Raw genomic sequence first — 26,415 nt, 5'->3', positions numbered from 1 at the left:
GTAGTTTTCAGGGTATAGGTCTTTCACTTTTTTGTTTAGGTTTATTCCTAGGTATTTTATTCTTTTTGATGCCATTGTGAATAGAATTGCTTTCCTGATTTCTCTTTCCATTAGTTCATTGTTAGTATATAAGAAAACCACAGATTTCTGTGCATTAATTTTGTATAGTGCAACTTTGCTGAATTCCAATATTAGTTCTAGTAGTTTTGGAGTGGAATCTTTAGAGTTTTTTATGTACAATATCATGTCATCTGCAAATAGTGACAGTTTGACTTCTTCTTTACCAATCTGGATTCCTTCTTTCTCTTTGTTTTGTCTAATTGCCATGGCTAGGACCTCCAGTACTATGTTAAATAACAGTGGGGAGAGTGGGCATCCCTGTCTAGTTCCCGATCTCAGAGGAAAAGCTTTCAGCTTCTCACTATTCAGTATGATATTGGCTGTGGGTTTATCATATACGGCCTTTATTATGTTGAGGTACTTGCCCTCTATACCCATTGTGTTGAGAGTTTTTATCATGAATGGTTGTTGAATTTTGTCAAATACTTTTTCAGCATCTATGGAGATGATCATGTGGGTTTTGTCCTTCTTTTTGTTGATGTGGTGGATGATGTTGATGGATTTTCGAATGTTGTACCATCCTTGCCTCCCTGGGATGAATCCCACTTGGTCATGGTGTATGATCCTTTTGATGTATTTTTGAATTCGGTTTGCTAATATTTTATTGAGTATTTTTGACTCTCTGTTCATCAGGGATATTGGTCTGTAGTTTTCTTTTCTGGTGGGGTCTTTGCCTGGTTTTGGTATTAGGGTGATGTTGGCTTCATAGAATGAGTTTGGGAGTATTCCTCCTCTTCTATTTTTTGGAAAACTTTAAGGAGAATGGGTATTATGTCTTCTCTGTATGTCTGATAAAATTTCAAGGTAAATCCATCTGGCCCGGGGGTTTTGTTCTTGGGTAGTTTTTTGATTACCACTTCAATTTCATTGCTGGTAATTGGTTTGTTTAGATTTTCAGTTTCTCCCTTGGTCAGTCTTGGAACATTGTATTTTTCTAAGAAGTTGTCCATTTCTTCTAGGTTTTCCAGCTCGTTAGCATAAGTTTTAATAGTATTCTCTAATAATTATTTGTATATCTGTGGGGTCCATTGTGATTTTTCTTTTCTCGTTTCTGATTCTGTTGATGTGTATTGAATCTCTTTTTCTCTTAATAAGTCTTTCTAGAGGCTTATTTATTTTATTTTCTCAATGAACCAGCCCTTGATTTCATTGGTTTTTATCTATTGTTTTGCTCTTCTCAGTTTTATTTATTTCTTCTCTGATCTTTATTATGTCCCTCCTTCTGCTGACTTTAGGCCTCATTTTTCTTCTTTTTTGAATTTCGATAATTGTGACATTAGACTATTCATTTGGGATTGTTCTTCCTTCTTTAAATATCCCTGGATTGCTATATACTTTCCTCTTAAGACTGCTTTCACTGCGTCCAACAGAAGTTGGGGCTTTGTGTTGTTGTTATCATTTGTTTCCATATATTGCTTGATCTCTATTTTAATTTGGTCATTGATCCATTGATTATTTAGGAGCATGTTGTTAAGCCTGCATGTGTTTGTGAGCCTTTTTGTTTTCTTTGTACAATTTATTTCTAGTTTTATATCTTTTTGGTTTGAAAAGTTGGTTGGTAGGATTTCAATCTTTTGGAATCTACCAAGGATCTTTTTGTGGCCTAGTATATGGTCTATTCGAGAATGTTCCATGTGCACTTGAGAAGAATGTGTATCCTGTTGCTTTTGGATGTAGAGTTCTGTAGATGTCTATTAGGTCCATCTGTTCTAGTGTGTTGTTCAGTGCCTCAGTGTCCTTACTTATTTTCTGTCTGGTGGATCTGTCCTTTGGAGTGAGTGGTGTGTTGAAGTCTCCTAAAATGAATGCATTGCATTCTATTTCCTCCCTTAATTCTGTTAGTATTTGTTTCACATATGTTGGTGCTCCTATATTGGGTGCATGTATATTTATAATGGTTATGTCCTCTTGTTTGACTGGGCCCTTTATCATTACGTAATGTTCTTCTTTATCTCTTGTTACTTTCTTTGTTTTGAAGTCTATTTTGTCTGATACTAGTACTGCAACACCTGCTTTTTTCTCCCTATTGATTGCATGAATTATCTTTCTCCGTCCCTTGACTTTTAGTCTGTGCATATCTTTGGGTTTGAGGTGAGTCTCTTGTAAGCAGCATATAGATGGGTCTTGCTTTTTTATCCATTCTATTACTCTGTGTCTTTTCATTGGTGCATTCAATCCATTTACTTTTAGGGTGATTATTGAAAGATATGTACTTATTGCCATTTCAGGCTTTAGATTCATCATTACCAAAGGTTCAAGGTTAGCTTCTTTAGTATTTTACTGCCGAACTTAACTCACTTGTTGAGCTATTATAGACACTGTCTGGTGATTCTTTATTTCTTTCCCTTCGTATTCCTCCTCCTCCATTCTTCATATGTTTGGTCTTTTGTTCTGTGCTCTTTTGTGTTTCCTTTGACTGCTTTTGTGCATAGTTGCTTTTATTTTTTGCCTTTAGTTAGTATTTGGTTGGTCTGCTTTCTTTGCTGTAATTTTATTTTCTCTGGTGACATGTATTTAGTCTTAGGAGTGCTCCCATCTAGAGCAGTCCCTCTAAACTACCCTGTAGAGGTGGTTTGTGAGAGTCAAATTCCGTCAACTTTTGTCTGGGAATTGTTTAATCCCTCCTTCATATTTAAATGATAATCGTGCTGGATACAGTATCCTTGGTTCGAGGCCCTTCTGTTTCATTGCATTAAATATATCATGCCATTCTCTTCTGGCCTGTAAGGTTTCTGTTGAGAAGTCTGATGATAGCCTGATGGGTTTTCCTTTGTAGGTGACCTTTTTCCTCTCTCTTGCTGCCTTTAAAACTCTGTCCTTGTCCTTGATCTTTGCCATTTAAATTATTATGTGTCTTGGTGTTGTCCTCCTTGAGTCCCTTCTGTTGGGAGTTCTGTGTGCTTCCATGGCCTGGGAGACTATTTCCTCCCCCAGTTTGGGGAAGATTTTACCAATTATTTCTTCAGATACACTTTCTATCCCTTTTTCTCTCTTCTTCTTCTGGTACCCCTATAATGCGGATATTGTTTCTTTTGGATTGGTCACACAGTTCTCTTAATATTGTTTCATTTCTGGAGATCCTTCTTTCTCTCTCTATGTCAGCTTCTATGCGTTTCTGTTCTCTGGTGTCTATTCCATTAATGGCCTCTTGCATCTCGTCCATTCTGCTTTTAAGTCCTTCCAGAGAGTGTTTTATTTTTGTAGTCTCTCTCCCTACTTTGTCTGTTAGCTCTTGCATTTTTCTCTGCAGCTCCATCAGCATGGTTATGACCTTTATTTTGAATTATCTTTCAGGATGATTGGTTAGGTCTTTCTCCCCAGATTCCCTCTCAGGGGAGGATGTCTGTGTGATTCTGGTCTGGATCAAATTCTTCTACCTTTTCATGGTGATAGAGGTAGTTGTGAGAAGTTGTCACATGTGTCAGGTGGGAGAACATCCCTTCTTTCTAGTTTGTGGCCTTCCTCTCCTGGGAGAATGGTGACCCCTATCATCTTTTACTGGCCAGCTGCACGCATACAGGGTCTCTGATTCTTGCCCATTCGCTGTGGAATAAGCTCTGCAGTTGCTGTGGGTGTTGCTGGCCTCAGGCTGCTGCTCTGCTATGGCGGGCTGCCCCAGAGAAGGAACAGGTGGGAGGCTGTTTATCGCCATGAGGGGCCTCCGAGCTGCCCTGTCTCTCCGGGGGTTAGGGTGCCTGGAGTTCCCGGGATTCCCAGCTGCTGGGCTGAGTGCGCCAGGACACTTCCCTCCAGCTGTGGGGTCCCTGTCCCTTTAAGACTTTCAAAAACCACTCGCTTTTCTTTGTCCCAAGGGTGCCAGCTGCAGGGACCCACTGGTAGATTTTACTGTCTGTTTCCCTAGTATCCAGCACACCACACACTGTGTGTCTGCGCTCCCATGCAGATTTCTAGGGTTGGTATTGGGCTCCCTCTCCCTCCCTGCTCCAACTCCTCTTCTCCCACTGGGAGCTGGGGTGAGGGGCGCTTGGGTCCCGTGGGGCTGGGGCTTGTATCTAACCCCCTTCGTGAAGTGCTGGGTTCTCGTAGGTGTGGATGTGGTCTGGCTGTTGTACTGTATCTTCTGGTCTCTCTTTTAGGAATAGTTGTATTTGTTTTATTTTCAAAAATATATATGGTTTTGGGAGGAGATTTCCACTGCTCTACTCATGCCACCATCTTGACTCCTCCAAACAGTGCAATCTTAATTCATGGTAGTTGTGATAAGGATAAGTTAAGCCATATCCTATCTCAAAATAGAAAGGATAATTTAAAGTTATTTGAATAAATGTAGTTTAAAAAAATACTCATTTCATCCAAAGAAGACAAAAAATTAGGAACAAGGGAGCAAAGAATAGGACAAAGAGAAAAATTACTATTTATCATGACTGCATTTAATATAAATGGGTGAAACATTATTTTCAAAATGCAGTGATTGTCAGACTTAACAGAAATATCAGAAACTATTTCTAAGCTATTTTAATTTATAAACACAAAAAGTTGGAAGTAAAAGAATGAAAAGGTCTATACCATGAAACATTAGGAATGCTGGTGTGGTTTATTTGTAAAAGACAAAGTCAACTTCAGGACAAGAAATCTTGTGAGATAAAGAGAATCTTTTCATAATGATGAAAAGGTTAATTCAGTAAGAATGCATAATAATTCTGAATGTGTATGAAATGCAGAACAGAAATTCTAAATGTATGAAGCAAACTGATTAAAATAGGGGAAGACCTAAACAAATCCATAATTATATGTGGAGGTTTTCACTCTTCTCTCTCCATTATTGATAAAGTAAAGGGACAAAAAGTATTAGAAAGCATAAAGAAGATTTAAACATTATTTTCATCAAAGTAACCTAATTAATATTAAAGTCATAGAATGTGACACTTTAAAGTTGTGGATATGAGACTTTATCAGGTATATGAGGATGAAATGAAGATCTGTGTAGAATTTGGCATTAGAGTTACTAACAATTTTAAAGAAAGAGTAAGTCATGATCTAACCTCTTTTAGGAATAATTGATGGAAGGAGAAATAGGACCAAAAAAGCAAAACAAAGAAAAACTTCATAATATACATTCTTTTGAAGTGAACATAGAACATTTACCTAGAAAGACTATAGACAGGACCACAAAACAGTTCTCAATAAATTTTAAAGGATGACATCTCTGATGATAACACAAATAAATGAAAAATCAATATCAACAACAACAAATATTTAGAATTGAACAACATACTTTTAAGTATTGATCAGGTCAAAGAAAATATTACAAGGAATTTTTAAACTACATTAAAAAAATACATATGAATTAACCAATAGGGTAGTCAATAACACTTGTCTTCCAGGTAAGGAAAATTAAAACCAGAATGAGATACAATTCCCCAGCTGTGACAATGGCAGAGCTTTTAAAAGATGGACAATGAATGGTCAGGGGTCTAGGGCTGTATTTCTCAAAACTTTGTAGACTCAGAATCACTTTACACTCTTAAAAATTATTGAAAAAACCAAATAGTTTTCCAGAATGTCGATTTATCTGTCACTACTTACCATATTAAAGATTAAAACAAAGTTTAAAAACTCTATTTATTAATATATCTAAAATTATGATAATGGACCCAGTGAGTATTAAAATAAATAACTCATTTTTAAAAATTTACTATGTACTACCAAGGCAAATAAAATGGGTTTCAAGTGTGACATAGTTTTACATTTTTGTAAATCTTTTAATGTACAGTATAATAGACACTGCATTCTCATATTTGTTTCTTAATTTGGTGTTCTGACAAGTTGTATTGGCTCATGTAGCAGAAGAAAATCCATCTTTTTCAACAAAAAGATACAAGAGTTGAAAAAGAGCCACTCAGAGCTGAAGAATAGTGTAACTGAAATGAAAAATACAATGGAGGTAATGAATAATAGATTGCTGCAAGTAGAGGAAACAATGAGGTGGAAATTAGAGAACAAAAAAAACAAAGCTGGGAATAGAGAGAAAAAAGAACTTTAGAATCGAGGGGATAATGACAGCTGTGTGACAACTCCAAACAAAACAGTATCTGAATAATAGGGATACTAGAAGGAGAAGAGAGAGACAAAGGAGTAGAAAGGCTCTTTAAAGAAATAACTACTGAAAACTCCCTCCTTCTGGAGAAACAAATAAACACTCAGGTCTTGGAAGCTCAGAGACCCCTAACAAAAGGAACCCCAGGAAAACAACACCAAGACATACAATATTAAAATAACAAAGATTAAGGATAAAGAAAGGTATGGAAAGCAGCTAGAGAGAGGCAAAAAACTTAATTATAAGGGCAACCCCATCAGGCAATTAGCAGATTTCTCAACAGAAACTGTACAGGCAATAAGGGAGTGGCATGAAATATTTAATGTATTGAAACAGAAGGACCTTCAGCCAAGAAATCCTCTACCCAGAAAGATTATCATTCAGAATTGAAGGGGAGAGTAAAAATTTCCCAGATAAACAAAAGTTAAAAGAATTCATCACAACCAAACCAGCCTTACAAATATGTTAAAAGAACTTCTGTAGATGAAAATGTTCTTAAGTCTAAATCTTTTTCATCAGTGAAAATAAACTCATAGTAAAGGCAGTAGACCAATTGCTTACTAAGCAAGTACAAAATTTAAAAATGATTAGTAAAACCAGCTACACACAAAATCAGTCAAGGGAGACACAAAAAAATGCAGATTATGACATCTAATACATAAAGTGTGGAGGAGGAAGAAGAATAAAGAAGTACTTTTAGGCTGTATTCAAAATAGAGTGACCAAATATGAACTGGTATATATTTAGGAAATTATCTATGAACCTTATGGTAACCATAAGCCTAAAGTCTATAATAGATACATGAAAAATCTAAAAACAGAAATACAGCCACAACACTAAGGAAAACCATTAAATAACAAAAGAGTATAAGAGAGGAAGAATGGGTCATAGAGGAACTACAAAAACAAACAGAGAACAATAAAATGGCAATAAGTACACACCTATAAATAACTACCTTAAATGTAAATGAACTAAATGCACCAATCAAAAGACATAGGGTGGCAGAGTGGATAAAGAAAGAAGGCCATCTATATGCTGCTTATAAGTGACTCATTTCAGACCTACAGACATAGACTTAAACTGAAGGGATAAAAAAAAGATTTCATGCAAATAATAGGAAAAAAGCAGGAGTAGCAGTACTTATATCAGACAAAATAGATTTCAAAACAAAGAAAATAACAAGAGCCAAAAAAGGACATTACATAATGATAAAAGTGTCAGTCCAACAAGAGCATATAACAATTATAAATATCTATGCACCCAACATAGGAGCAACTCAATATTTAAAACAAATACTAAAAGAACTAAAGTGGGAAATAGATTGCAATACATTCATTTTAGGAGACTTGAACACACCACTCACATCAGTAGATCAATCAGACAGAAAATAAATAAGACAACAGAGGCACTGAACAATACATTAGATCAGATGGACTTAACAGATATATACAGAATGTTCCACCCAAAACAGCAGGATGCACATTTTCCTCAAGTGCACATGGAATGTTCCAGAATAGATCATATACTAGGACACAAAAAGAGCCTCAATACATTCAGAAAGACTGAAATTGTATCAAGCATCTTTTCAGATTAGTATGATATGAGCGTAGAAATCAATTACACAAAGAAAACAAAAAATCCACAAATACCTGGAGACTAAACAACATGCTTCTAAATAATCAATGGAATAATGAACCAATCAAAGAAGAAATCAAACAATACACTGAGCCAAATGAAAACAAAAATACAACAGTTCAAAATATGTGGGATGCCACAAAAGTGGTCTAAGAGGGAAGTACATAGCAATAGAGGCTTACCTCAAGAAACAAGAACAATCCCATATAAACAGCCTAAACTCACAATTAAAGAAACTAGAAAAGAAGAACAAATGAAATCCAATGTTACTAGGAAGGACATAACAAAGATCAGAGCAGAAATAAACAATAGAAAAAAATCAGTGAAACAAAGAGCTCTTTCTTAGAGAAAATTAACAAAATAGATTAACCTCTAGCCAGACTTATCAAAAAACAAGAGAATATACACACATAAACAGACTCAGAAATGAAAAAGGAAAAATCACTGTGAACACCACAGAAATACAAAGAATTGTTAGAGAATACTATGAAAATTTATATGCCAACAAATTGGATAGCCTAGAAGAAACGGACTACTTTCTAGAAATATACAACCTTCCAAGACTGACCCAGGTAAAAACAGAAAATCTGAACAGACCAATTACCAGCAATGAAATCGAACTGGTAATATAAAAACTACCTAGAACAAAACCGCATATCCAGATGGCTTCACCCTAAAAATTTTCCAGAAAGTTGAAGAGGAGGCAATACTTCGAAACTCATTCTATGAGGCCAGCATCACTCCAATACCAAAATGAGACAAAGACACCCACAAAAAAAGCATATTACAGACCAATATTCCTGATGAATGAAGATGCAAAAATATTCAGCAAAATATAGCAAACTGAATTCAAACATACATCAGAAGGATCATCATGATGACCAAGTAGGGTTTATTCCAGGGATGCAAGGATGGTGCAATATTTGTAAATCAATGTCATACAGTACATTAACAAAAGAAGGATAAAAACCACATGCTCACTCAGTAGACACTGCAAAAGCATTTGACAAAATTCAACATCCATTCATGATAAACTCTCAACAAAATCGATATAGAGTGCACATACCTCAATAAAATCAAAGTATTTCAGGAAAAGTTGGTAGAAGATTCATCAGAATCAGGTTGTCTAATCATTTTAACTAGGTTCACTCATTATTTTTATGTGTAAAAAAGTTGGCATTAATAGTACAATCAACTTTTGAGCAGAGCAAAGAGTAACTTCGAGAAAATGAGATATGTAACTATAATACCAACAATGCATGCATACTTTCCTTTCCTGAATTGAGACCTTTTGTTTCATAGGTGTATTTTCAAAACCCATATTTTGTGTTGTGCAATAACTGCAATATACAGAAGCAGGAGCATGTTTTTATTTTTAAAATTGCTTTGAAGGTGTATATCTCAAAATAAATCAAGTTAAGATACAACTTTTGTTATTAGTTTGTAGTTGTATAGTAGTAAATTACAATGAATGTGGCTGGATTTATTTCTACTTTTAGAGATTTATTGGTGTTTTCTTTATGGCTTGATATATGAGCAATCATTTTAAATGTTCCATTGGCTCTTGAAAAGAAAGAGCAGTACTCATACAGGATTTAGGATTTTAAATACATTCATGCATAAAATATATCCTGTTAATATATTACCGAGACCCATTTTTTACTAGATCTACCAAAGACTGTAAAAAATTTTCTATTAAATTTGTGTTTCTTGCTATTTCTCTTTATATTTCTAAGTGTGTGTTTTAAATATTTAAATACTAGGTTAAATGCTTAAAGGTTTACTACTATTTGTACTTTCTGTATACTGTGGCTTGTGTTTTAGTATATTTACACAAATATAAATATTTCATATGTATTATTTCTATTCTTTTTTGTATATTTCATCTATCAAAAGCTGACAGGTTATATTAAAAAATTTCTATGACTGTTTCCATTTCTTTTTATATATCTAAGCTCTTATTTTATATATTTACATAATAGGTTATCATATTTTTAATGAAGTACAGTTGATATATAATCTTATATGCAAGTACACAACATAGTGTTTCAACAGTTACCCACTTATTAAATCCTTACCCCCAGTCAGTGCAGTTAGTAATCTATCAACATAAGAAGATATTACAGAATCATTGGCTATATTCTCCATGCTGCATTTCCATCCCCCTGACAAACTTATAGTAGAGAATTGTTGTGCCCCTTAATCCTCCCCTTCCCCACCCAATCATCAAAACCCCTCCTCAGTGGTAACCATGAGTGTCTACGGCTATTATGTTAATATTGTTTTGTGGTGGTTTTAAATTCCATAAATAAATGAAATCATATGGTACCTGTCTTTCTCTTGTCTGGCTTATTTCACTTACCATAATACCTGCTAGGTCCATCCATGTTGTGGCAAATGGCAGGATTTCTTTCTTTTTTATGGCAGAATAATATTCTATTGTCTGTATGTAAAATCAAGGCTGTATATGATAAACCCACACCTAATATCATACTCAATGGTGGAAAGCTGAAAGCTTTTCCTCTAAGGTGAGACACAAGACAAGGACATTCATTATCACCACCTTAATTCAGCAGTACTGGAGGTCCTAGCCACAGCAATCAGACAATACAAGATCAAAGGTATCCAAATGGTAAAGAAAAAAATTAAACTGTCACTATTTGCAAATAGCATGATTAGAAAATCTTGAAGACCACCAAAAAAACTAATAGTACTAAGACCTAGATTCAGAAAAGTTGCAGGATATAAAATTAATACACAGAAATGTGTTGCATTCTTATGTACTAACAATAAACTAGCAGAAGAGAAATCAGGAAAACAATTCAATTTAAAATAATAAAATACCTAAGAATAACCTAATCAAGGAGGTCAAAGACCTATACTCTGAAAACTATAAGACACACATGAGAGAAATTAAAGAAGACACAAATAAATGGAAATCTGTCCCATGCTCATGGATAAAAAGAATTAATATTGTCAAAATGGCCATCCTTCCTGAAGAACTTTACAGATTCAGTGCAATTCCTATCAAAATACCAATGGCATTTTTCAGTTGACTAGAGCAAATAATCCTAAAACCCATATGGAAACACAATAGAACTATAAAAGCCAAAGTAATCCTGAGAGAGAAGAACAAACCCAGCGGTGTTGTGCTCCCTGACTCTAAGCTCTACTACAGAGCTACAGTAATCAAAACAATTTGGTACTGGCACAAAAAGAGACCCAAAGATCAATGGAAAAGAATAGAGAGCCCAGATATAAACCCAGACATATATGGTCAATTAATATACTATAAAGGAGCCATGAATATACAGTGGGGTAAAGGCAGCCTCTTCGATACTGGTGTTAGGAAAACTGGACTGCTACATGTAAGAGAATGAAACTGGATTACTGTCTAACTTCATACAAAAAAGTAAACTTGAGATGGATTGAAGACCTAAATATAAGACATGAAAGCATAAAACTCTTAGAAGATAACAAGGAAAAATCTCTTGAACATAACCATGAGCAATTTTTTTTTCTGGCCAATCTCCCCAGGCAAGGAAACAAAGATAAAAAAATGAACAAATGGGACTACATCAAGCTAAAAAGCTTCTGTACAGCAAAGGACACCATCAGGAGTACAAAAAGGCATCGTACAGCATGGGACAATATATTTGTACGTGATATATCTGATAAGGGGTTAACATCAAAAGTGTATAAAGAATTCATATACCTAAAAGATAAATAATCCAGTTAAAAAATGGACAGAGGACTGGAGCAGACATTTCTTCAAAGAAATACAGATGGCCATCAAGCACATGAAAAGGTGCTCCACATAGCTAACCATCAGGGAAATGCAAATCAAAACCACAATGAGATACCACCTCATACCAGTTAGAATGGCCACCATCCAAAAGACAAGAAATAATAAATGTTAGTGAGGATGTGGAGAAAAGGGAACCTTCCTGCATTGTTGGTATGAATGTCAATTGGTGCCACCACTGTGGAAAGCAGTATGTATGTTTCTCAAAAAAATAAAAATAGGAATACCATATGACCCAATAATTCCACTTCTGTATACTTTGAAGATGTTGAAAATAATTAATACCCAGTTTTGAAAATTCTAAGGCTTGAAGTCAATTTGTCTGTCACGAGGACCTGAAAGTTTTGTTTAAAGCCCAATTTGAGTTCCAAAAATTGGTAAGTCTAGGATGGGGGTTAAAATATATCAGTTATGGCCCACTGATTCCATGATAGCTTGAGAATAATGAGAAAGACCCTTTTAACTTTCTTTCACATAGTCTCCTTAGTTTAAAAAAAAAAAAAATATATATATATATATATATACACCAACAGGCAAACAGATTTAGTTGTCTCTCTAGTGCAATGAGCTAGATCACCTAGAATCATTCAATGACAAAATACCAAAAATAAATAAATAACTGTGCAAGAAAAAGGACTCTATGAAAGCATTTTGGATACTAGGCAGTGTAATCTTATATGTCTGGTGCTGGGCAGGCTGCAGGAAGAAATGGGAAGTCCTCCCCATATAAAAAATATATCAGGAAGCCAGACGAATGGGAAAAGGGAGGCTCTTTCCTCAGTCTAACACAGAACTCTAGTGATTACTGGGTTAGAGAAGTCTCCTCTTAGCAAATGGCTTACTAGTTTGCATGCCCATCCTTTTTAGATGAGTCAGCAGCCAAAATAAACAAATAAATAAAAGCAAACATGGTATCTATAAAAACAAAATACTGCAGTAAACAAGCTAAGAAGCATAATCTGAAAACTCAGAGAAAGAAACTCCTTTGATAATAATTCACTAGAAGTGTTAGATAAAACTGGCATCTCTTTGCTGCAGGTAGAAACAAACTCTAAGAAAGAGTAGCAGCCAGGATTTATAGACAATAGGTTGAGTTAGAATGGAAAATGATAGAGAAAAGATTTCAGGGCACTGATCTATGCAATAGTAGAATTTGAATTGGGAGTCTTAACAATATAAAAATGTGGAAATAAAGTCCACATTGTTCTGGATAAACCATATGATTTGGAGAACCATATTCAGAAGAGCTGCCACAGTGCAAAGTTAGAACAAAGAAATTTAAAATAAATATTCATTAGAAAAAGAAAAAGATACTAAGTATATAGGATCATAGATGATGTTTAGTTGTCATGGTTCTTTAGCCTTTGATCTGGAATCATTTCTCCTGTGTGTGTGTGTGTGTGTGTGTGTGTGTGTGTGTGTGTGTCTGTGTGTTTCATGTCATTGATATTTGAATAGTACAGGTCAGTGTTTATAGAATTTTCTTCAATCTGGGTTTCTATGATAGAAAACTGTGTAAGCAATGTTGTGTTCTTTTCAGTAAAACACATGAATAAGCAGAAGTTATCAGTTAGTCCTATTAATGGTGATGTTAACTTTGATTTCTTGGTTAAAGGTAGAGTCTGCCTGATCCCTTCACTTTAAAGTTGCCACGTACCTTTGTAATTCATAAGCAAACTGGGCATAGGTATTTGAGACTGTGTAAGCATCTTCTTTTTATTTAAAATGTATCCAAAGGTTTTTTCACCAGTTGACATTTTGCCTGTAATAATTATTATTATGATGGCTGCACAATGGTGATTTTCAATTTAATAATTGCATCTGCATTTATCAGTTGTCATTCTACTATAATAAGTTGTCACTCCTATTTTATTTAGTCACATATTTATGAATTAATGTATCAGTAGTTTCATGGATTATTTTATTTAAAGGCTTAAAATGCATTACTTATATTAATTTTGTGGTTCACATTGTCCCAGATTGGGACATTGGGAACCCATTCAGCCCTCTTTTTGCTGTTTTCCTATTTATGTACTTACACTTCATAAATTTTATGCCTGTCCACATGCCAAAACTGTGAGATTTTTAAATGAGAAGTTTATAGTTTTGAGGAAATCTAACTTATCATTTTTTTCTTCCATGGTTTTGACTTTCATGTCCTAAGAAACCTTTGCCTACACCCAAGTCATATATGTACATATATATACTCCTCTAAAAGCTTTATAGTTTTCATTATTATGTTGAAGTCGGTGATTCATCTCATTAATATTTATGTTTAGGATGAGTTACTGGTCTAGATATATTGTTTTCCCTAGGGATACCAAGATTTTCCATCACAATTTGTTAGGACTATTCTTTCTCTTATTGAATTGCTTTGGTGTCTTTGTCAAAAAATATTAAATGGCCATATAACTATATATCCTTTTCTTAGCTTTTTATCCTATTAATTTAACCCATTCATTGATCCTTGTGCCAGTACAATAATTATTTAATCACCATATGCTATAGCTAATCTTGAAGTTATATAATATAAATCTTCCAACTATGTTCATCTTCTCAAGTTTGTTTTGATGTTCTAGGTCCTTTACATTTCTATATGAATTTTAAAGTCAGGTTTTGCTGGGATTTTGATAGGGAGTACATGGGACAGATCAGTTTCAAGTAAAATTGATATTTTAAAAATCTTTGGTCTTCTAAACCATTGCCATGGTTATATTTCTCCATTTCTTTCAGTCTTTTGAAATTCCTTCCCTTCAGTAGATGACTAAACTGAGCACTGTGCATCTTTTGTTAAACTTGTTCCCCTGTGGGTGGCATCTAAAATGTCAATTCATTTCCTTCATTCTTAGGTGAGCTGCTAGCAGTGTGCTACTCACATGCATGTTTTAGGGTTAAGCCTGGAATGTCAGTAGAGTTAACACACGGATGTGGGGGCTCCCCTTTCTGAATATCTCTTTTGCAGGACTATCTTCTGACTTTGAAGGGACAGTGGGTTGCCCCAAATTCTAGCCTTCAGTGTTTCTTAGCAGAGAGACTGTGTGTTGGGTTTTTTTGTGTGTGTTTTAACTACCTGTGTGACACAGACTGTGACTAACGATCAGAAAAAACTATAACCTCCAGAAACTTGTGCTGTTCCCTTTTTCCAAATGTCAGTTCCTGTCTAGAATATCATTGCTTTTGCTCAGTCCTCATTGTCTTTGTGTAATTTTTATTTGTATTTTGTCTAGAGTTCACAGTAGTGTCTACAAGAGCATTAGTCCTACACAGCTTACTTGTGCCTGTTGCTTGAATTTCTTTTTTGAATTATGACCCTATAAACACACAGGGGAACTTTAGGAGGTTATCTAACTACAAATGAAAACAAAGCTAGTGTCCTCAGGCTTCTCTTCTACAAAACAGAAATGCTGAGAAAGAATGGATTTTCTGCAGAATTTTCAGAGAATAACACATTAACCTAAAAATGTATATCCAATCATGATGTCTTTCCTGGATAGGAGCAACATTAAGTGTCCTTAAGTATATAGACTTTGAAATGTATCTACCACTCACACATTTAGGAAAAAATCACTAGTATCTTCCTATGAAGGTGTGGGGAAAGGAGTAGCAGCATCAAGGACACTTGCAGGGTTGTTAGAATGCAGAATCTCAGCATCCCCTCCAACCTAGTGAATCAGAATTTCAATTTTTAAAACATCTCCAAATACTTCATACACACTTTAGATTTAATAAGCACTACTCGAACCGTATGAGATTTAAATTCTAGGATGTGAATGTTATTTTTAAAATATTACTATTTATTTGCCCAATTTAGAAGTCAACTACACATACTCTGAAATGCAAAAATTATGCACAAGGATATTCTTTGATACAATGTGTATCTTAAAAACTGAGAAAAACATATCCAGGATTAGGAAAAATTATGTACAATCACTGATATTTTACTTATGAAGATTGTGATGATATGGTAAAATATTTGTTATGTCCTATTGAACTGAAAAGCAGGAAACAGAAGACTATATGCAATAACATCTCAACCCCAGTAAAGAACAAATAATAATCACAGAAAAATATTGGATGAAAATATTTGTTGACTCTGGGTGATGACATTTCCCCCTTATTCTTCATAAATTTTTGCACCTCCCAAATGTTCATACATTTTGAAATAGAAAATGCACTTTGAGAAACTGAAGAAATGTTATCAGTGAAGTTTTACAGAGGGTAGATGGCATGGATATATTTCATTAAGCCCTTTACTTCATGCAGATTACACAATTCTTCCTTAAATTCTACTTTTTTTCCCTCTCTAGCCCAAGGACATAGTACACAAGTGACTCAATTTTACACAAAATAATCAGTGAGAGCTAGTGACTAGAGCATTCTATGCATTTCAATGCTTTGTGATAAGAGTGAATTCTGCAACCATTCTGTGTGGCATTTCCCATGTTGGGTATAAAGTTTGACATGTACAACAGAGGCACATTATAAACATTAGTGAGCCCAGGACCCATGAAGTCCTTAGAGCCGGAAAATGGAAAAAAATTGTGTGAACAAATGTAATAAAATAGTGGCATAAGTCTTAGTGATATAGAAGTTTTCCAGTTTCAAATTATTTCTAAAAACCTCTCCAAAGCAAGGGTAAGTTTGTACTGTCCTACAGGGAGCACCCAATGGCATATTCCTTATTCCTTGGAGTTTGTAATCTTGGATGGATACTAAGGATTATAGGTATGTGGTTTGTGTTTTATACCCAATTTACTAACTCTATTTTCAAAATGTACATATTGTTGCTAATTTTTATTCTCACAAACACACTTTAAATCTTTTTCCTCTGTTTTCTCTCCCTTCTTCTTTGGGATCATAGATGCCAATTACGGCCTATCCCATTATCAATTACACTTATTGCCTGCTGCTATTGGAATAAAAAAGATATACTTGTTACCAATTTGCAGTTCCAATTACCTGGCTATGTCCTTGCCTTAAGGTACCTCATCTCCCTCATAGCTATGAAATTGACAGGGAGGGAGGATTTTATGGGATTTATCTTAATCTAAAAATGAAAGCATGAATGGTTGCTACTGGATCATACTGTTGCAACATTCCCAAATGTTCAGTAGTTCAAGGCATTAAATGTCTTCACTATATAACCACACCACACAGCTTTTTCTCTTGAAAAGTTTTGTCTGTCTTATGAATGTTCGCTATATAGCTACCAAGCCCGTTTCTAGGGAAGTCATATTATATTGCTCAGTGTTTAAGGGAACCAGTTCTGGAATCAGCCAGACCTGGGTTACATTTGGCACTTCCATATCATAGTTGTATGGCATAAGAAAAATTAAACTATCCATATCTCAGTTTCTTCATTTTTTTCTGTTCTCCTGAGAGGCCAAGTTCTCTAGTGGCCTGGGGACTTTCAGCTAGTTGTTCTCTCCAGAACGGTTCCTTTCTCATTACATAGGTCTGAGCTCAGCTCACCTCACATGCTCTCTACTCAGAGAGAGCTTCCACAAGAATTCCCTCAAATGTAGCTTCTCTTCCCACCCATTCCACTCTCATCATGCTCAATTTCATCGTCATCTATATTTTCTTAAGAGACACCTGAAAATCTTGAGTAAGGGCAATAAGACACATGACTATATCAAAGTGGTTTTTGAATTTACTTATCTGATTTTTTTTTTTCCTGTCCCCACCACCTCTCATGTAGGTGCCATGAAAGCTGGGACTTTGTATATCTTTACTTTGGATGTAATCAGGGATACAGGAGATGCTCAATAAACAATTTGAATAAAGAAATATAAAATAGAATAACAACTGTATCTGCTTCTTAGGAAGGCTGTGTTGTGTTAGGTTTTTTTTTAACATCTTAGTAAAATACCTGGTACATGTTAAGTACTTGCAAAAATGTCAACATGCCACACACACACACACACATACACACACACACAGACACACACACATTAAACACTTATAAGAATATTTTTTAATTTTTTTCTGCTTAATAGAATACATGTATAAGGTTTCTAGATATGAACAATAGAGGATTAGCTTACAGTTGCAATTCCTCAGATATAACTTGTTAAACTTAAAAATAAAAGTTATTTTATCAGCAAAAAATGGGCTTGTTCAGGAACAGCAGAGAATTACAATCTAGGAAATGCAAGCTACAGCAGAACCATAGCTATGTCTGGAGAACAAAGGAGAGAAACACCCTTTTAGAGTAAACTGAGAGTCCCATGTATGATGGCTGCTCATCGGATGAGTTGTGACACAGTCTCTCACTGGCTGGGCTTGAATGGGGAGGCAGAAAGTGGAAGCCTTCTTCTTTCTGCTGGATGGCAAAGGAGCTAAAACAATATGGTGTTCATCTCTTCCAATGGGATCCGAGATTTACGAGGAGTGGTGTGTGTGAGAGCTTCTCCTGCAGGCTTCCTGATGCAATGTCACTGAGGTTTCCCTTAATTAATTTTCACAAACTCTTTCCCTACCAATTATTGGCTAAACAATCCAGATTCTTAACAATGCTTGCAGGCTTTTAACTGTTTACTACAAAATTAAGTTGGAGAAAAACATGTATTGTCTTTTCTGGTTATAGACTGGCATTTCCACCCCAAGAAGATGTAAGGAAACTTGGACTTAGTCTCACCAGTTGTGCCTGTGTGTGTGCATGTGTGTGTGTGTGTATAACTCATGGACACACTCTTCAAATGTTAAGCCTAATATCTAAAATAATCTTGTTCTTATTGAGTTAGAAATGAATCTTCCCACTGCACACTTTCTCCAGCCCTATCCAGTTCTCAAAAATATCCCCAGAGCAAGTATAGTTCAACAAATCGCTTAATCTATATATTTTTCAGAAGAACCTGAGGCCCTATAAAGATGGCAGCTTGCTAAGGTCACACATGATTATAAATAGATCAGGATTATTCCCAGAATACTTAAGTCCCACACTAGGACTCTTTCTGTTATAACTAGGTATGAGCCTTATATTTGTGTTTATATATGATTTATTTATTCATTTATTCAAGAATTATTTATTGAATATGCACTATGTGCCAGGCACTCTGCTTGGCTCAGAGATAGAGTTGTGAACAGGCAGCCATAATCCTTCTCAAGGTGCTTTCAATCTTTAGGGGAGTGAGTCATTAAAAAAAATATATGTACACATAAAATAATTTAATTAAATTCATGAGAAGGAAAGCAGCAGATTCATGGTCAGTGGCAGCCTGAAGTTAATTTCTGAATCCACCTCCCTCACATAACCATTAAACAACAAAAAAATAACCATGACCTCCTTTTAGGATCTCTAGGCAATCCCAGTGCATGGTTTATGTTGAATTATCTTATTTGTAGTGCCAGGGGGAGCACTGGGCAGTTGAAACCTCCAAACCTTGTTTTTGTTTTGTTGGGCAAAAGCCCATGCCGTTCACTACTCAAGGTATTTGTGGCCACCTTGGGCACAAAATCCTGCAATTCCAGTGCTGCTGAGAACCTGTGGGAAAATGAGTTGAGCTTCCTAAGTCCTTCAACATTTTCATGCTATTCTTGGGCACACTGGACCTCATTCTATGTTCCCACTCGATTCTGGGGACTAGGGAAACTTTGTGAGGGATCCAGGGTCCATTGTCCTGGAGACATAGCACAGGTCATCTCTTCTCTGTTGCTCCAGTGACACCCTGGGGATTAAAGGAAATTTGCATACCATGCTACCACACCATCTGCTTCGGATTCCTTTGCAGACTCCAAGTCTCTCTTACGTTTCATCTCTACCATCACCCCTGCCCCAAGAAGAGGGTTAAGAGAAAGTGGGGTGCAGTGGCCCTTCTCTGGGCACACACCACTAAACAAGCTTCATTTCATATCTATTTCTCCCATTACAGCACCTGGAATATACATAATCTATGGGTTGGGGTGGGATGTGGAGGAAACAGGGGATTCTTATGGATAACTTAACTGTTGCAAAATTTTTCTTATGCCTTCTCTGCCCTCTGGTCTAGGCTAAATCTCTGATTCTGCTGGTTGTAGAATCTGCTTGGTCATCCTTTCTCTGGGTCATCCCTTCTCTCAGGCAATGGAAACACATCAGCTACCTTGACAGGAACAAGTGGGCTAAAAATCCTAAGATTATATCCTGAAAATCTTTATCCCACACATGCATTTGATATACATAGGGAAAAAAAACTTCTGACTCTGCCAAGAGGTTGTTCACTACAAACAAGTATATACATGCTAGAGACAAAAAACAAACATGTTTTTAATTAGAAAGGCTTGGCATCATGTAATCTAGTTAATAATTCTTAAAATAACATCTAGTATTTAAAAGATTGTGGTAGGCACAGTCGCAGGGGGGTCATCAGGTGAGAAATTGGGGATCAACAGAGGTGAGGCTTAGAACCTCACCCCCCCGTTCTGAGAGAAATCTTCTGCATACATGGATGTTTTATTGCCCTTGTCTAGCTTGGATTAACACATAGTCTACAGGCACACACCTGATCATCTACATTTGCTCTCTTACAACACTAAACTATGTTTTCTACCTTTATCTTGTATCTACCTACCACTTCAGCATTTTATTAAAAATAATAATAATAAAGAGAGAAATGTGGTATCCACATATAAATCAAGTATAAAAATCAAATGAGTATTCATATTTGAACTGACTGTTTATAGTTCATAATGCATGAGCAAAACCGAAGGTTTCTGTGATGGCTGCCCTTGTACTGTTCACCATGTAAGAACTTATTCACTATGTAAGAATTTGTTCTCCATGTAAGAACTTGTTTGTTATGCCTCAGAAGATTGGAGACTGACGAGAATTAGGCTTGGGGTGGATTAATGATTGTGCATTGAGCATTGACTCCCCTATACAGAATTTTATTGTTGTTAACAACCATTTGATCAATAAATATGAGAGATGCCCTCACAAAAAAAAAAAAAAAAAAAAGTATACACTTCCAATGGTAAAATAATAAGTAACCGGGATGTAATGAATATAGTCAAGATACTGTAACAAATTGGTATGGTGATAGCTGGTACCTAGAATTGTCATGTATATAAATGTTGAATCACTATGTTGTACACCTGAAACTAATGTAATGTAATACTGTGTGTCAACTACCCTTCAATAAAAAAATAATTACAAAAAAAAAAAAAAAAAAAAAGATTGTGGTAATAGTGGAAAGAAGTTAAATAGAAAGGAGGGATAGAAAACCAGATCAGATGAATTGAACAGGGACCCAAGAAAATGGGCTGCACATATGAGAACTTAGGACAGCACAATTCTGACTTTTTCTCTTTTAAGTTGATAAAGAATAAATGATGCTGGAACAACTGACTCTTCACATGGAAAAACGAAAAAAAAAATGTCATCCCTCTGTAACACAATACACAAATACAAATCCTGGGCTGATTAAATGCCTAAAAGTCAAAAAGCAAAGCTGTAAAACTTCCCAAGGAGAATATAAAAAGCTTATATACAACAGGCAAAAGAAGAGAAGACATGAAAAAGATGAGAAATTTGACTACATTAAAATTAGAGATACCATTAACATAACCTACATATTGAGGAGGTGTTTGTAATGTAAATAACCAAGAAATAACTTATAACAGGAATAATAGTGAACAAAACAGTAAAAAAAGATCCAAAAAATAAGCAAAGGATTTTTTATGAAAATGTAAAATTAAATCACCAACAATGCATAAAAAGATACATATCCCCAATAATGTACATGGAGGCTGAACTAAAATTATAATGAGGTAGCATTTCATGCCCAGCTTGGCAAATATTCATTCCAATGGCTGGCCATGCTGATTGTTAGTGAGTATGCAAAAAATAAGGAAGTTGTCAGGCTTTGTTAGTAAGAATGTCAACTGATATTGCTAATTTAGAAAATAATTTGATATACCTAGTAAATTTGAAGATATATTTATAGTACAACCAAGAAAATGTATGTCTAGGTCTTTAACCTAAAGCAACTGTAGCATAAGAGCTTGAAGCAACACAAACATGTTCATTTTTGCCTCCTTTGTAACAGCAGAGTAATTTACGCAACCTGAAAGTCTTACACAAGTAAGTAAAGGAATATCATTTAGTCATACTATTGAAAAATATGCATAGATTAAAAATCAATGAATTACATGAATTAAAATGGACAGATCTCAAAAACATAATGATGGGAAATGCAAGTTGCAAAATAATGTGTTCAGTATGATGACAGTTATGTAAATTGAAAAAATACATGAAACAATAGCATATAATGATTATGGACATGTACGTGATGTGACATTACCAAAACTTGGGTGAAGATGCTCTACACCACAGCTCAGACCCTAAGATTTCTGCCACCCCTACTCCTCGTGGTCAGGTGCGTTCTGAGAGTCTCCACTAGAGGGAGAGACTTTGCGGAGGGAGGGATGATAGTTGGGGGAGGACAGGGAGAGCCTGGGAAGAAGCTATAGGCCCTGAAATTGTAGTGAATCTAAAATGCTTTATTTCATAAGTACAATGCAATCTGATGCAAATATTTAAAAAATTAACATGTCAAATCTGGACAATGGACAAATTGATATATATTTTTTTATTTTTAACAAAAGTTTAATAGCACTGTGTGCCAGACACTGATTTAGGCACTTAACATATATATTAACTCAATTAATCAGCATTGATTAATTTTTCTATATGTTTGAAATATTCCATATTTAACATTTTTATTAATATTTTTTAATCTTGAAGGATGTACCTAACATGACTTCCAAAAATGCAGAGGAATTTCTAAGTGGGAAGAGAAGATTACTATTTTTTTCTAGTCCTCTATATTATATATATTTTATGAATTGTTAAAACTAGCTTACATTTCTTTGAAGTTTAAAAAAAGCAGAGAAATATTAATATTAATGTAATTACAATTACATTAAGTATTATTGAGTGTTTGATCATCAAAATAGGGATAAGAAACATATTTTGTAAGAAAACCATCAAAGATGAAGGCATGGCCAGACCCTATTATCTGAAAGAAAGTGTGGAATTTCGAGACTAGTACTGAAAGCAGATAGATGATCACACGAATCACAGATGATGTGAAATGTGGATAGGTACACATTTCATAAAATGTATTTCACATATTCAACTCAATACATTTGAGTTGTATCCAGGATCAAAAAAAAGAAGAGTCATTAGGCAGAATATCTGTTTGACAAGAAATAGAGTTGAAAAGTTTCTAGAGAATAAATAGAATAGAAATAAGTTAATGGAGCCATCTTTTATATTTTGCCAAGCAACAAGAAGTAGGTCCAGTGGGACTGTCGCATGGGACTCTAATCGCACTTGCAACCTAGATTGACTTGCCCTCCGGAATTCCTCCTAAATGATATGTTCATCAAGGAAAAGAGTTGACAAAATCTTTATTCCCAGCCCTGTCCTGATGATACTTGGACTCCCACTGAGCCAACATGAAGTGAAAACTCTGAGAAGGAAATCTGTTAGCATCAATTAAGCAATAAAGCAGTCAAACTTACTGATAATGTGTGTGAGCATGTGTAACACTTTCCATCTTAATGAGGCCATCTTAGTTAATGCATTAATTACTCCTTTTAGGTTTGTGTTGTAATGATAATAATATCCCCCCACAGAAATGCTTCCTCTTGGTCCATGTAGGGTGTTTCTCTGTAAGAGCAAAAATAATTAAAGCAATCTTCTCAGACTATCAAGAGATATACATGATTTAAGTGATTTCAATCCAAGTGATATTTTCCACTGTCTCTTCACTAATTTAGGATAGTCATTGAAGGTGAATTTTAGGATTCATAGTTGTGCACTCTTGTTAGTCTGCCCGTGTCCATTCTCCTATCCTACATACTAACAAAGCCCACTTTTATTCTGGTATTTATCTCTTACCCACTTAGCTCATGTGCTTCTGGGCAGCTGGTCCCTGCTTTCGTTCTGCCCCCTCTCACTGCCCTCTTCAGCTTCACATGCAGGCCTGTTTGGTCTAAGGGCATGCTAGTGATTTGTCTGTTACACTTCTTAGCTCCACAGTCATTCTTTCCTATGTGCTGGCAAGGTGCCTGCAAAGGGCATTTCTTAGACTATTATGTTAAGTAAGTATTGTCAGTGAGAGCCACTAGATGGGAAATGAGTAGGAAGAGAAAAGCTATTGTCTTTCTGCTTCTGGTGGCAAAGGGAACGTGCAAGTAACTACACGTTTCAGCGTGCTGGGTGGAACAGGGTTCTTACCCAAAGTCAGAGTGGCAGTTTCAGCAGGATCAGCCCTGGGTTACACTGCTTTCCCCCTTTGGTTCTCCAAATATATGACCAATAGTGGCTTCTTGCAGTTACTGGTCTCTGGGTCACTTCCCTGACCCAACTGCTCATCCTGCCCTTATAACAGTTTCATTACCAACAGCCTGTACTGCTTTTTCTTCCAGGGCACTGACTGACTGTAAGAATAATCCCACCCCACTGTCAGTGATAGGGTCAAGCATGGCCCTCTTGTGCAATTTGTGCCAGTGAGAATACAGGACATACTTGCTGATGAAGTCTGAGATAACTTTTCTTCTATTTTCTGGAACAGTTTCTTTCCAGTAGCTTCTCTCTGTAGTTCTTTCTGTAAACACTGTCATGTGTTCAGTTCCTACAGTCATTTCATCACTCTCCCAAGGATTGAGTCTACATACAGAAGAAAGCAGGGTCCAGAGAATTCTAGAGAAAGGACACCTGAGTAGGTGGATTTTGTCATTCCTAATATGTACCCTACATCTGGATTTCCAACTATGGGAAAACATAATTGTCCTTATTTTTTAAGTTCATATGAAATGGGCCTTCTATTACTTTCTGTTAGCTGATACAACCATAATCTGCAAGCTCGATTATCTGTGAAAACAGGATCTGGATGGCTCATGACCTTCATGTATTAAAGCAAGGACACAAGATTATCTGTGTGCTCCACCTCAGGGTATTTAGAGCCTGTGGTGAATTTGGGGGCTTCTTTAGGAGTTCACTTGAATTCTAAAAATCTTTCTTATAGAATAAACCTTGAGAGAACCTATTTGACCATGTCTGAAGGTTCAGGATAACTGACACTAGATAGTCCATCTTTTAGGTAAAGAACACTGCTTTCTAGAATTCCAGACTTGGTGGCTCAGGAAAAGTCTCAGACTTTTAACCGAACACCTAAGAAACTTGAGGACAAGCTTTTTTCCTTGTTCTATTCTAGAGGAGTTTTGAGAATTTAAAATGATTTTTTGTTTCTTTTTTTTTTTTTTTTTAGATAATTATTTTTTTATTGAAGGGTAGTTGACACACAGTATTACATTACATTAGTTTCAGGTGTACAACATAGTGATTCAACATTTATATACATGACAATTCTAGGTACCAGCTATCACCATACCAATTTGTTACAATATCTTGACTATATTCATTACATCCTGGTTACTTATTATTTTACCATTGGAAGTGTATACTTTTTTTTTTTTTTTTTTTTTTTGTGAGGGCATCTCTCATATTTATTGATCAAATGGTTGTTAACAACAATAAAATTCTGTATAGGGGACTCAATGCTCAATGCACAATCATTAATCCACCCCAAGCCTAATTTTCGTCAGTCTCCAATCTTCTGAAGCATAACGAACAAGTTCTTACATGGAGAACAAATTCTTACATAGTGAATAAGTTACATGGTGAACAGTGCAAGGGCAGTCATCACAGAAGCTTTCGGTTTTGCTCATGCATTATGAACTATAAACAGTCAGTTCAAATATGAATACTCATTTGATTTTTATACTTGATTTATATGTGGATACCACATTTCTCTCTTTATTATTATTATTTTTAATAAAATGCTGAAGTGGTAGGTAGATACAAGATAAAGGTAGAAAACATAGTTTAGTGTTGTAAGAGAGCAAATGTAGATGATCAGGTGTGTGCCTGTAGACTATGTGTTAATCCAAGCTAGACAAGGGCAATAAAACATCCACGTATGCAGAAGATTTCTCTCAGAACGGGGGGTGGGGGAGATTCTAAGCCTCACCTCTGTTGATCCCCAGTTTCTCATCTGATGGCCCCCCTGTGACTGTGCCTGTCTTAGGTTGTTCCTCCCTTGAGGAATCTTACCCGTCTCTGGCTAACCAGTCATCTTCCGGGGCCATACAGGGAAATGTAAAGTGGGTAAGTGAGAGAGAAGCCTTATTGTTTGAAAAGGTTAGCTTTTTTTTTCTTTGCATATTTATGCCCTGTAGCTTCTATGCCCAGCATTTGTCTTGAGGTATCTTTACCACTTGGAAGAATTATGATACTCGGGATTTTTTGTTTCTTAATGTGAAGTACCTATTGCATTAATGGCTACTTTCTTCCTAGGCACCCTTCAAATCCATGTTCTCTCTGCCAGTCTATTCTTGTCTATGAAGTGTCTCATTGATCTTGTCATTAATATTCTTGATTTAAGTTTTTAAATCTCCTTCCAGTCAGTCATCTCCATTGCAACCATCTGAAGCTTAGTGGTAGCAAACTTCATCTCACCCTGAAATTAGCCCCTCCTAACTGATCTTTGGTGTGATGATAGTTATCCTTCTGTGGACATAGCTCAGGTCTTATATTCACCCCATCCTCCACTTATTTTGCATCAAAGTCAGGTCCAAACCCATTTATAATCACACTCCAACTTGCCATTCCACTCTTATCTCTCCCTTTTCCTGACATCTCCTCCAATTATAATCCTCGCGCCCTCTATTTAACTGAGCGAATACTCATTTATGTTCAAACAACATATTTACATTCATACTTCTGTGTCACATCTAATGCTGCTCT

Source organism: Manis pentadactyla, chromosome 1 (assembly GCF_030020395.1).
Source record: "Manis pentadactyla isolate mManPen7 chromosome 1, mManPen7.hap1, whole genome shotgun sequence".
In the NCBI taxonomy this organism is placed as follows: Eukaryota; Metazoa; Chordata; class Mammalia; order Pholidota; family Manidae; genus Manis; species Manis pentadactyla.
This window is presented reverse-complemented; position numbering follows the sequence as displayed.